At 35.6% G+C, this 13,748-nt stretch overlaps 1 protein-coding gene across 3 annotated transcripts in view; it reads right to left on the minus strand.

The window, feature by feature from the left end:
- LOC147633142 (MADS-box transcription factor 23-like) overlaps nucleotides 1–13,748 on the minus strand; it is a 69,586-nt gene that overhangs the window by 24,262 nt on the left and 31,576 nt on the right. The gene's annotated exons all lie outside the window — the stretch shown is intronic.

The following is a 13,748-nucleotide window of genomic DNA, read 5'->3' on the forward strand; positions in this document are numbered from 1 at the left end:
TATAAATAAGATTGTAGCACCAAAAAATCATCAACATAAATAACAAGACTAGTGTGTATCCCATCAATTAGTGCTTTGACAAGATAGGACATGTTTGTTAAATATTATTTACTAAAATAATACAAATATATATAGATAATATTATTTACTAAATATTAAATATTTCAAGTATTTTTAACCTACTATTTATAATTATACATCCTTGCCTCCCAATATTGTTTACTTACTATTTTTAATTATAACCCCCTCCCTCCCAATATCATTTACCTACTATTTTTAATTATAAACGCCTATTATAAACCCCTCCCTCCCCGTGGTGTCTTATACCGACTTTTTTTAAATTATACACACACACTCTCTCTCTCTCTCTCTCTCTCTCTCTCTCTCTCTCATGCACACACACGGATTTAAAACAATAATTAATCTTTTTATACCAAATATTTATCCACAAACAATAAGATAAATGTATCTTTTTATACCAAATAGTTATCAACAAACAATAAGACAAATGTATCTTTTTATGCCAAATATTTATCAACAAACGATAAGACAAATGTATCTTTAAAGCGTTAGTGCTTTGAAAAGTGAAGATATAATTATTTACTTTAGAATAAAAATCTATACAAAAGGAACGAAATGAAAACACATTGAAATTAATTAATAGCGTACCTTATAATTTTTCGTTAAAAAAAGAAGAAGTCCACCTTACACAACAAGAGTGCTCATTTTTCTCTGGTAGTACTTCTATACCCATTCTTTATATGCGTGTTAAGATTGCCTCTATGCTCGCGTATTAGTAAGCTTTAAGCTCAATTATTATGTTTGATTTTTATTATATTCTCTATGTGATTAACTTAATAATAGTACATGCTCATTGAGTGTGATTCTCTAAAGTGTTTATGCTCTTTAAGATCTTAGTACAAGCTTCTACTATGTTCTTAAGTTAGTAAGAAACCAACCTCTCATTTCTTATGTATGCGGTAAGATTAAGTTTTACTTCTTTTTGTTAGACTTGCAATCTGTGTATGTGTGTATAAAGACAAGAACTCGTTCTTATCGAATGTTAGAAAGAGACTTCTATCTCTATAAAAAAGAGAGGATGCTTGTGAGAGAGAGAGAGAGAGAGAAAGAGGCTCTCTGTATAAGCTACCTACAGCTTTTCTTTGCAATATCAAGCTATATTTGACAAAACCAGCCACATCAATGATCGACTTCTTCTATGCACACGATGAGAAGAAACACAACTTTTGGTAAAATACAGAGTTAAGTTGAGATTTAGTCTCCTTTAGAGATAGAAAGCCCCAACTCCTTGTGGCACCTTACACTGCGAAAGCAACCAACGAACTTTTATGTAGTAAAGCAACTATAATCATTCACTCGTCATGATGAATAGCCAGCTTATTTCTCTGTGTAGTGACGGCAATACACCTACTCTGTGGCATATAAAAGCTCACTCCAAGATCGTCTTTGCAATGGAGTTTTGCAGTCGATGATTTTGTGGAATTTATCAAAGTTCTTCACGCACATTTAGCTCCGAATCCTTCACTTATCCTAAAGGAGGGATGCAAGATTGTTGCTCTATTCATTATCTAGTTTTTTTTTAAAAAAATCTATAGGCATGCATTTAGGGCTATCCTTGGTAGCACTCTATGTATATCCATAGCCCATATGCAATATATGGCATTCATGCCATATGCATATAGCAAGCATAGAGAGCAATCCTAAGGATAGCCCTAATGCATAGAAGGTAGCCCTTTACACATTAGGGCTATAGTTCGGAATACCCTCTATGCATGCTATATACATATGGCATGCATAAAGGACTATCAGAGATAGTCCTAATGTATAGAGAAAAAACCCTAATGCACTTATATGTTTGTTTTAAATCTATGGATCCATAGCTTCTAACAAATGTTGTCTCCTGAAAAATTTGAGATAACCAAGCAAGCGTTTTCTTCAACGGCTCCTTCCAATCCCATTGATGGGACTAAGGCTTTGGAGCAACATAGCACGTGATGATGGTCATCTCGTAGCCAATGTAGTGGTGATGGTGGTGCTACGATGGTCAGACACATTGCAATTTTAACGTTTATAAGCATCGTCAACTATAAACTTTATATTCGTCGATGCATGCAAGGCATTCCAAAAGACCCACACAATGACGTGAAAGAGGCCAAGTAAAAATAGTGAGGGAAAAGGTGAGGAAGGTGGAGATGATGATAACGAGTAGGACATGCCACCCTTTCTATACATACATTTTTTGTACTTATCGAGCTATGCTTGCATTTTTTCTAACAACATAGCTTGTATTTTTGTACAAATATGTGTGCATAAAGTAATAAAGTAGACACTATTTCATGTAATATTTTATCTTTTTTAATGACATTTCTCTATATACTAGGGTAAACCTCCTATGAGAACCAAGCTAGGTGCCAAGTGATGTTGAAATTTCTCTCTACAAGAAACATTTCTAGGTTTTTAAAGTTTCAAGGTTTTGAAGGTTTTTTTTCAAAATGTTTCGTCCATCACTAAAAAAACAAAAAAATAATGAGGTTTTTATTAGAATTATATATATGTATATATATATATATATATATATATATATATATATATATAGAGAGAGAGAGAGAGAGAGAGAGAGAGAGAGAGAGAAATGCATTGTAAATCATCATGAAAGGGAGGTGGTAGAAGAAGAAGAAGAGAGTAAAGGAGAGAAAATAAAAGCTGTAAAGCAGAAGATGGCAAAGAGGAGAAAGTGGGAGGAGGAAGGAAGGAGAAGAAGTGTAAAAGGAAGAAAAGCAACAGAGCAAGAGATGGTATAAGAAGAAAGAGGGGAAAAAGGAAGGAGATGAAACAAGGTGCAGAAGAGGGGAAAAGGAGAGGAAGTGGAAGAAAAAGAAGAAAGAAGTTAAGGAGAGAGTGAAAGAAAATAGGAAGGAACATAGGTCAAGAGTAGACAAGAAGAAAGAGAGGAGACGGAAGTAAAAAGGAGGAGATGGAATGAAAAAAAACCCACCAAAAAAATGAAAAAAACTTAAAATTTGGACAAAACTACCTTACTGCAAAGGTTTTGAGGTTTTTTAGATAGAGAAAGAGAAGAGGAGTTAGAAGGTGATGAGGAACATATGAACAAAAAGCCAAGAAAACCCCCCCCCCCAAAAGAAAAAGAGAAAAAACTGAAACCTAAAATTTGGACAAAACTATTGTACTGCAGAGGTTTCTAGGTTTTAAAAGTTAGAAATGTGTTTTTTGTGACTATGGCTTGTGCACATTAAACTGGTAGCATCTTGAATAGAAGATCTTTCATCTTCTAGCAAGTTTATGTTTTCCTTTGATAGTGGTGCTGTTACATCGAGCAGCAAGAAGCAACCAAGAGTTGCTTCTTAAGTACAAAGATAGAGTAAAGAAATGCTATGATGGTAGCATGTGAGGTAGCTTGGTTACGTAAGATACTTATAAATTTAGGACTGCATGTAAATAGACAAGTCCTTATCTACTGTGATAACCTTAGTAGCATACAGTTGACCAAGAATCCAGTCCAAACACATAGAGATCCATTATCAATTCATCAAAGAGGTCTTGACAGGAGATGTTGATTTCGTGTACGTCAACACAGAGGAGCAACTAGCTGACATTTTCACCAAGACCTTGGAAGGAGAGAAACTTTACAAATTTTGCAATATACTTGGAGTCGTGGCGATAGAGTTGAGCTTGAGGGACAATGTTAAGATGTCAAGCTCAACACGAACTAACACTCATGGAGGTAGAGTTGAGCTTGAGAGACAATGTTGAGATGTCAAGCTCAACACGAACTAACACTCATGACACACCTAGGTGACCGTTCCACAGTTCCACATTTACACCACTAGCGTGTTTGATAGTTGATACGATGGATATGGATATTTGCCAATGATCTAGAATTGAACTACACCTACCTAGTCCAAATGCGTTATGGCATACTTATCTTGTCATCACACTTATTTATTGTATTCACATTATAGATTACTTACACATAGTACTCTTTAGAGTGCCATAGTACTCTTAGAGTACTTATGTTGGGTTTTCTCTTATCTTTTGTAGCCTTATTTTTTAAGTGAGAAGAAGAAGATTTTAGCCTTCTTTTTTAAGTGAGAAGAAGAAGATTTTAACCTTTCATCTTTGTGTGTATCTTATCCATCATTGTGTGAGTGTGTATGTGCTTGCAAGAGCTCAAGATCTCTCTCCTTCCCGAATCTTTTCAATGCTCCACCACATAAGACAATAGTCCTCTCTCTCTTTCTCACTCACACTCTCACTAGCACACAATCACTACCAAAAGAGTAATAGAATATGATAAAGAGCTAGAGCATAAAAATTAAGAGCACACTCTCAATCAACACTCAAGGAAATGTCTCTTTCTAATTGGAGAAATTTACTTATATACAAGGGAGTTATAATTTTGAACCTCCACACCCAATAACTAATTTGAGAGTCCACTTATTATATAACATTATCCAAGCTAGTCTAAGCATACATTAGGTAGATGTCCACTTTCTCACTTGACTATCAATCATCCCTTGAGTATATCATTGAGCATAATTATACCAAAAATATGAATGAAATGAGTTATCAATTGTACATCCTTTAGTGACTCATACACTACTTGTGCATTGCTTATGGATCATTATAGATGGCTCAGCTACACTTGTGACCAACGCACACTTCCACTAAGCTTGTCGTAGATACAGGTGTGCTTATTATAGATAGCTCATCTCCACTCATTATGACCAATCACACTTTTAATAAGTTTATCATAGATATACATGTGCGTTATTGATACATGTTGATAGTCCGTGTTAACCTAGAGTTAGCATACGTTTACGTGACTAGTTCACTTAAAGCGACTATATAATAGGTTTATACTATTTCAAGTGGTTGTTTATACATCTATAATGCAGATTACTAGAGACTGCAAGATTGTTGTGAGTATAAAATTTATAGTAAATGCCATTTAGATAGCACAATACTATTTTTTGTTTTAAGTGAAAGTCTTCACATGTAACTATGGCTAACAATATATCCAACATTGTGAGTGATAATTAATCGTATAAGAACAACTTCCATGCATCGAAGTTTAAGATAATAAATTTTCTCATTAAAAAATATCATTTAAAGTTTATTCCAAGTGACAATGAGAAGATGAAGACTTCCAAAGAAAATCCCACTCCACAATAAATATGTATCTTCAAAGTATAGCATCCATAAGCAAGGGATGAGAGGATGAGACGTGGGGATGCCATTTCAGAACATGTCAAGGATGGGGACAGACTGGTGTCTCCCCCCTGAAGGCATCCCTCACAAGGGACGAGGAGACCAGGATGACACTGGACACGGATGGTGTGGAGGACGACAAGGATCCATTGCACACTTTAACGGTCATTTTTATAACCATTTTATGGCCGTTAGGGATGCTGTCTTGGGGGCCATTTTGGCCCATAGTCACAAGGGCCATAGTGGCCCTCATGCCTTGTCTCTTCCTCTTGCCTATTGATATAAGAACAAGCACACACACACAGTTCCTCACACACACATTCAAGGCTCAAGCCTTCAAGCACTCTAGTCTCTCTCCCTCAAGATTCAAGCCTCTTGAATCTTCCAACTTCCAAGCCTCTAGGCTCTCAGACAAGCACTCTAGTCTCTCTCCGTCAAGCCTCTCACACAAGCACTATAGACTCAAGTCTCTTTTCCTCAAGCCTCTTTGAGCTTCCAAGCCTCTCACACAAGCACTCTAGTGTCAAGTATTCCTCCCTCAAGCCTCTCTCTCCCTCTCTCAAGATATCAACTTTCAAGTGACAAGCCATCTTCAACCATGGAATCCTTCGCCCATGCCGAGGCTTCCCGTAGAAGGACGACGGGATGGACATGGTGGGAGGATGTTAGCTACACCCCATCCGCTCATGGAGACAATTCTCGGCCATGGGCATGCAAGATTTGCATGTACCAAGGAACAGGTGGTGCCCACAAAGTGCAAGCCCACCTCTTGCTTAAGAGTGGGCATGAGGTGCGGTTTTACATGAATGTCACGCCCGAAAATAGACGAGAACTTCTCGACAAGCTTGTCATCTGAGACAGTCAAAGTAGCAAGGACACCACGAGTGGCCATGGATCCCATGACGATGGAGAGAGGAACTCAAGGCTCTACGATGGAGTCATATAGTGGATTAGGATCATGCATGCCATCACCTTTACCATCAAGGAAGAATGTTGCTTCATCCATCACACTAACACCCTCCATCTCCATGGCCTCTTAACCCTTGCATGGCCCACAACAACAATCTACACTTGGGGAGAATGGAAACCCCATGTTGGAGGAGGAGGTGCACATGGCGATGACCCTCTCCTTCCATGACCACATTGCCTTTCAAGCGGCTAGGTAAGTGCGATTGATCATCGCTGATTCATCATTCATGTTTTCATCATACTAGTCCCATTCTAATTAGTGAATTGCTTTCTTGAATAGGTTGAAATACTTCAAGGCCATGGTTAAGAAGATTGGGAAGTATGTCTCAACCTATATGTCCCCCTTATCCGAGAGCTTGTGCACTACATTGCTCGAGAAGGAGAAGCACATTGTAGAGTAAGAGGCCGACAACACAAAGCAACAATGGGACATAGTCTCCCTCATTGTGTATGGATGGAGCGACACCCACAAGTGGAGTATTCATGGTGTCGTTGCACCCTCCATCTCCATGGTCTCTTAACCCTTGCATGGCCCACAACAACAATCTACACTTGGGGAGAATGGAAACCCCATGTTGGAGGAGGAGGTGCACATGGCGATGACCCTCTCCTTCCACGACCACATTGCCTTTCAAGCGGCTAGGTAAGTGCGATTGATCATCGTTGATTCATCATTCATGTTTTCATCATACTAGTCCCATTCTAATTAGTGAATTGCTTTCTTGAATAGGTTGAAATACTTCAAGGCCATGGTTAAGAAAATTGGGAAGTATGTCTCAACCTATGTCCCCCTTATCCGAGAGCTTGTGCACTACATTGCTCGAGAAGGAGAAGCACATTGTAGAGTAAGAGGCCGACAACACAAAGCGACAATGGGAGAGGAACATAGTCTCCCTCATTGTGTATGGATGGAGCGACACCCACAAGTGGAGTATTCATGGTGTCGTTGCATATTCCTGTGGACAGATGTACTTAATCTCATCTCATGATGCATCCGACACTGAGAAGAGCGCAAATGTGCTTGCGATGGATCGGACTACCACCATGGAGATCATTGGCCCCAAGCATGTAGTGGGATTTTTTGCGGATACGAAGCCTTTGGGCGACGAAGCTATCCTCCAAGATATGTATGGACATGTGGTGTCCTTTTGAATAAGTGTAAAGCAAAAAATCTTAAAATTTTATTTTTTAAATGTCGTTCCCTCCCCCATCCCCGTTCCCTACTTATGGCCGTCTCCTATCCCGTTCTCTTCCCCCATTATCATCCCCCGTCCCTTGTGAGTATGATGGCATCAAAGGACTAGTAAAGACATGTATTGGCTCTCTATTAGTGTGTCAAACTCTATGAGTGATCATATATAAGATGTGGCAATACCTAAAGATGTGTAGAATACCTTGTTTAAGTTGTATAGCACAAGTACAAAGACTAAAAAGATATACTTAAAGCAAGAGCTGCATAATATAATAGAAAAAACTATATATTAATGATTTTTTATTGATGATTATAAAACTTACTAATGTCCTAGGCTCTATTGAAGCACCACTCAGAGATAATGAATTGGTGTTAGGCATAACAAATTAACTGAAAAAAAGATTATGAGTAATTTCAAACTTTTTTAAAAAAAATCTCAACTTTTAAGACCTTGTAGTCCTTGTGACTAGCAAGGAGATGAATATGGAGAGAAAATCATGTTTTGAAAATATACAACGATGTAGGAGTAGAGTTTGATCTTCTACTCGAACATAAGTAGAGATAGAGACAAATCCTCATCTAGATACCGAGATACAAGTATATATGAAAACAAAAGCCAGAGACAACGACATAACTTCTAATCACAAATATGTGAGAGGCCACTCTAGAGAACGAAAGCAAGAGAAAATGCAATGGATGAAAAAGAAACAAAAATAAAAATAGCGTAAAATGCTATTATCATGGTAAAATTTAGTGAAATGAGAAATTTAAAGAAACCAATTGAAAATGCCTGATGATACAACACGCCGTATTGTGCATGTTAAAAAATTTATATATATAGATATATAAATGGAGCATCTTGCTAATGTGTGTTATGCGCCAAACATAAGCAAGAATTTGATTTGTGTTAATCAAATGATTATACAAGGCCCAAAATTGAGATTTAACCTTCATGAATTTTATGTGAAAGACTTCAATATAATTTTAAAGAAAACTAGAGTTGACTGAATATTCACATTGAATGTCAGTATGTCTGAAGTGAAGACTACATTGTTTGCATGTTATACAAATGTGATTGTAAACATCAACATTTAACATAAACACATTGGACATGCCATTTAAACAACTGAAAATAATAAGTATTATTATTTACCAGAGTTTAAGGCAAATGAAATGCATAAAGCATGCCAATCAAATATGTAAGACTAAACATGCATTTTTTAATGATAAGAACGTAGGTCAAAGACCTTTGGATATGGTACATTCAGATGTTTGGGAGCCAATTAAGTTGACATGATTCAAATGATGCAACTATTATGTGACTTTTATTGATAATCATACAAAGTAGATCGAATGTAGACCATATGATGTCCAAGCTCCTTTGAATAGCTCTTCGATGACCACTATGGAAACCCAAAACTGAAGAATACACATATGTTGGCTGAATGCTAAAGAATTCTCTTCGCGAGAAGTTCTTAAAAATTGTAGCACAATCAAGTGCTGAATGTTGAATGTATGTGGCAAGAAGCTAAAAACTTTAGGCACACATAATTGCTCTTGTACTGCTCAAAATGATTTTATGAATGATGATTTTGATTGAGAGTTAGATTATGGTATGATATTTTGCTACTAATCGATCAATAGAAATTCTATTGACTTTTTATGTGGACAAAACATGCTACATTTAAGCACTAAATAATGTGTGTGTTTATGATGCTTGCCAATGTCCACATTCCTCTTAGTCATACCTATTGATGCTAGGCCGACTACAATATGAAGACTTTTCCATCCTATCGACTATTTTTTATGTGTGGTCCCTGAGGTACATAGCTCGTGCTTGACATGTCCCAAACTAGGACTAACAATGGAGTAACGAAACACGATAAATATTCTTTAAAACTTTAATCTTATTATATGAATATTGCACTAATGTAGAACCAATGTACCATATGACATCACTACACTTGCAATATGAGTGGACAATGATATGTTTGATATCATGAGAAACTGATATACACCAATCAAAATCTATATGAAGACTAAATAAAAAACTTGAATGGATGTCTCAAATACAGAGCAACAATCATAGACACTTAGTAGATCAACAAAGTCCTCCAACAGTGAGACTGTTTTGAGAGAAGCAATTTGAGACATAATATTAAACAAATTATGCCATATTACATGGTGATACTATTAGTTTTGAAAATTTAACAAGTTCACCATACATCACACAAGGAAAAAGAAAAGAACAATCAACCTTTTATAATACTAATGTTTCAAAAGGTCACTCCTTTGTTGATGGAGAGTCTAGTAGTCCAAAACATAACCTTAACGAGAAATTTAAAATCTTGATAATGGTTACACTTGGTGTATAAAGAGTCTAAGAAGAGTTGAGAATACTTGAAAATAATCTAGATCCAAGTATATAGAGATCCACCAAGGTTTGATATCCAATTGATAGGTTGAGAGATAGTAGATATAAAAATCATTATTATGTATCTATAGTCAAATCCATTCAAGAGATAAAGCCCCCATGTTTTGAGGACACTTAAACATAAGATTGTAAAGATTCCATGGATAAATAGACGACTAAATTAGATACAAATATAACATACAATTTACTATCATTACCTAAGAAGAAAAGAATAATTAGATGTAAGCGGATTTTCAAAGTGAAGTACAATTGAGATAAATCTATTAGTAACACTACAACAAATAAAGAGCACATCCTTATCAAGACTATCAAAATATATATGAAAAAAATATTCACACGACTATCAAAATGACTATGTACGCGACAACGAGCACGTGATTACAATCACACATTTAAACGCGTCTACAATAGCGTCAAAAGCCACACACTTATCCATGTATATACTCGCGGCTATAGCAACGGACTGTCTACAAAAAAGAAACGAAGAAAGAATAGGTGAGATTTGTGGAGACATGCCTACGCATGGCTATAGATGTGGACAATTTGTAAAAACAAAAAACGGAGACACAATGGGTGAGATTTTTTAGGACATGCACGGAGAAAGCCCACAAGATCTCTCACTGGGCTAGTACCAAATCCAACATTCTCGAAGCTTGTAAACAAGGTGGACTCTTTCCAACACCTTTCTTCTTCCCCTCACCATATCCTTGTTGGGTTTCTTATGTGCCTACTTGTTCTAGCTTCCAAACTTGTCCCCACAAATCTTCCCCATTCTATCTCTGTTTTTTTTAATCATACTATTTAGACACTAGTTAATGATACTTTCTTAGAACACTTAAATACTTAAACTTCAAAAAAATTACAATACAATATTTCATAGATTGTATTACAAATTACATAGTTCATTATATCTAAATCATAAACTATATTTTGCTAAGCTCGTTGCACTAAATTGATAAGCTCATTATGAGCTATTGTTTCTTACATGAACGAGATAATATGATTCTCTCTCCACGTTGAAAAGATTCTTTTCAGCTATATCGACGTCACCTTAAGTACACCCACCACGCTCTTGCATGCCATGAACAAGATATGGCACATATTGCTTTTTACGAAGAGCAATATTGTATGCATCTTGAATGTTTCGATACGTGACAAAAAATAATATGTTATTGACTATCTTCATTAATGTTTTGGTTCTAATCATTAAAAATAAACATATACAAATGCATTGCCTTGATTAAACATTGATAGATGAATAGGCTTAATGGCTTATTTCATATGCTTAACACATAAAGCCTTTTACACTAAAGGTATGTATTAAGTTAAGCTTTATAAAATGCATATACAGAAGTGGCATAAACCAATGCTCTCTTAAATATACTCATAAATATTATCTTTACATGATGTAAAAGTATTTGAGTTCTCATCGTCATCACTAAATACTTTCCACTTTGTTCTCCCTGTTTTTATCGTCCTTTTGTCAGTGATGCGATTACGAACGCTTGTAACATCATGTAAAAAAACATAATGCATTGAGTCATATGAAAAAGCACAAAGCTTTATGCATTAATCCATATACATAAGCATAAAACGTTAGGCATTATATATAATCTATGCATTAATGCAAAAATAGAACATAGAGCTTTGAATGCGCGCATAAGATTAAGCCTTGTGTAAAATCCATATGCATTAAGATCCAAGCATAAGATTTATACATGACTTATACATATAGCTTTATTATATATATATTTATGCAAAAACCATATGCATTAAACTTTATGCATATACCTTCATGCATTGAGCTTTATGCATATGACTTTATGCATTAAGCTTGAAGCATATAGCTTATACATTAAGCTTAATACATAAGACTTATACATTTTATCTTTATGCATAAAGTCTTATACATAAGCATTGAGCATAAAGAGAGCTCTCAACGCATTAAACTTCATGCAAAATATATATGCATTAAGATTTAAGTATACGCTTTATGTATATAGCTTTATTATCTATATATTTATGCAAAAGTCATATACATTAAACTTTATACATATAGCTTCATGCATTAAGCTATATACATAAGCTTAATACGTATGACTTTATGCAATAAGCCATTAGGAATTCTTTCGACCCAAAAAGAGCCTCCTAAAGATTCCTAATTTTAAGAGATTGGAGCTTAAAAAACTAGGCTTAAAGGAGACAAAGGCTATGATGATCCCTATTTTTTACCTTTTCACATCAACCATACCCCCTAGTTTCATTTTTTAAAGAGAATATTCTCATACTCTCTCTTACTTTTTGACTTTTCTCATACTTTTTGTCTTACTTTTTGAATTTTTTATCTTCACTCTCTACAAATTGAATCTTTCTTGTCAATTTTAAATCTCCTTTCTCATTAACTCCCACCATATCTCCCTTCCACATCAGCAAAACATTCTCGTATTTAGGTTAGCCCCAAAAAGTTAAAAAAAATATTTTTTATTTTTTTACATTTTGAGGTGGAAAAAACAACACCCAACCAATATGTATGATGAAAAATAATTTTTTTCCTCCAAAAAGCTTGTAATTCAAGGGCCACGTCAAAAGCCTGTCAAAAGTCAGTACATCCATAACTAAGTGTCAGGTCCCCACAACCCCATAAACATAACTACCTGTCAGGAACCACTGCATCCATGAGATCCCGAAATTATGGGGACCCCAAAAATTATTATTTTTGAATTTTTCTTATAAATATAATTTATTGATGAAAAACTCCCTGTTAGTATATTTGTATATCAAAAATATCATTTTCTACTTAGAAAAACGGATTTGTGTTAAACCTGCAACAGCAAAGTTTTAACAGTCTCTCTCACTCACTCCCTCTCTCTCTCTCTCTCTCTCTCTCTCTCTCTCTCTCTCTCTCTCAGGATCTCTCTGCTTTAGCTTCTTCCTCTTCTTAGCTACGGAGCCGACGGCATACTAGGGAGTTTCAAATTGATAAGGTATGTATGGGTGGTATCATGGTGGTATGAGACGCGATCCCTCACATATATTATCTTACGGGATAATTTGGGCTCAAGATTGTTTCTTTGCAGTGTAGGCATTCTCTAGATAAACTTCTTTTATCTATAGCCTGCATGTATTGATGAGTGTAATCTCGTCGACATAGCCTGCGATTATAATACATAATTCCATCATCCAGGCTATACTCTTGAACTCAGTTCAACTCCTGTGGAGTTTTTGCTACGTGCTCTCCCAACCACTCAGGATCATTTCTGATACATTTATAATAAAGTTGAGTACACTAATTGTGAGAAACAATAGTTTATAAGATAAAAACAGCTTTAATCATGTGTAAAATTACATTGTTTGTCATCCAATGCATCAAAATTGCTCTTGGAAGACTGGGAAAACTATGCTAGAACAGTACGAATTTAGGCTCTACAGCGACGGTGCAGGCTCAAAATTCGCATTATTCTGACACTGCTCTCCCAGCCACTCTCAAGATTATTTCTAATTTATTTATAATGAAGTTGAGTACATTAATTATAAAAATAATAATTTATAAAATAAAAATACCTTTAATCATATATAAAAATACATTATTTATCATTCAATGCATGAGAATTGCTCCTGGAAGACAAGGGAAGCTATGCCAAAACAGTGCGAATGTGGGCTCTACAACAGCGGTGCAAGCTCAAAATTCACACTGTTCTGGCACTGCTCTCCCAGCCACTCAAAATCATTTTTGATACATTTATAACCAAGTTGAGTACATTGATTATGAGAAACAATAATTTACAAGATAAAAATACCTTTAATGATATGTAAAAATACATTATTTGTCATCCAATGCATCAGAATTGCTCCTGAAGGACTAGGAAAACTATGCCAAAACAATGCGAATTTGGGCTCTACAAC

Source organism: Cibotium barometz, chromosome 12 (assembly GCF_041138505.1).
Source record: "Cibotium barometz isolate CiBa-2024 chromosome 12, ASM4113850v1, whole genome shotgun sequence".
NCBI classification, from domain to species: domain Eukaryota; kingdom Viridiplantae; phylum Streptophyta; class Polypodiopsida; order Cyatheales; family Cibotiaceae; genus Cibotium; species Cibotium barometz.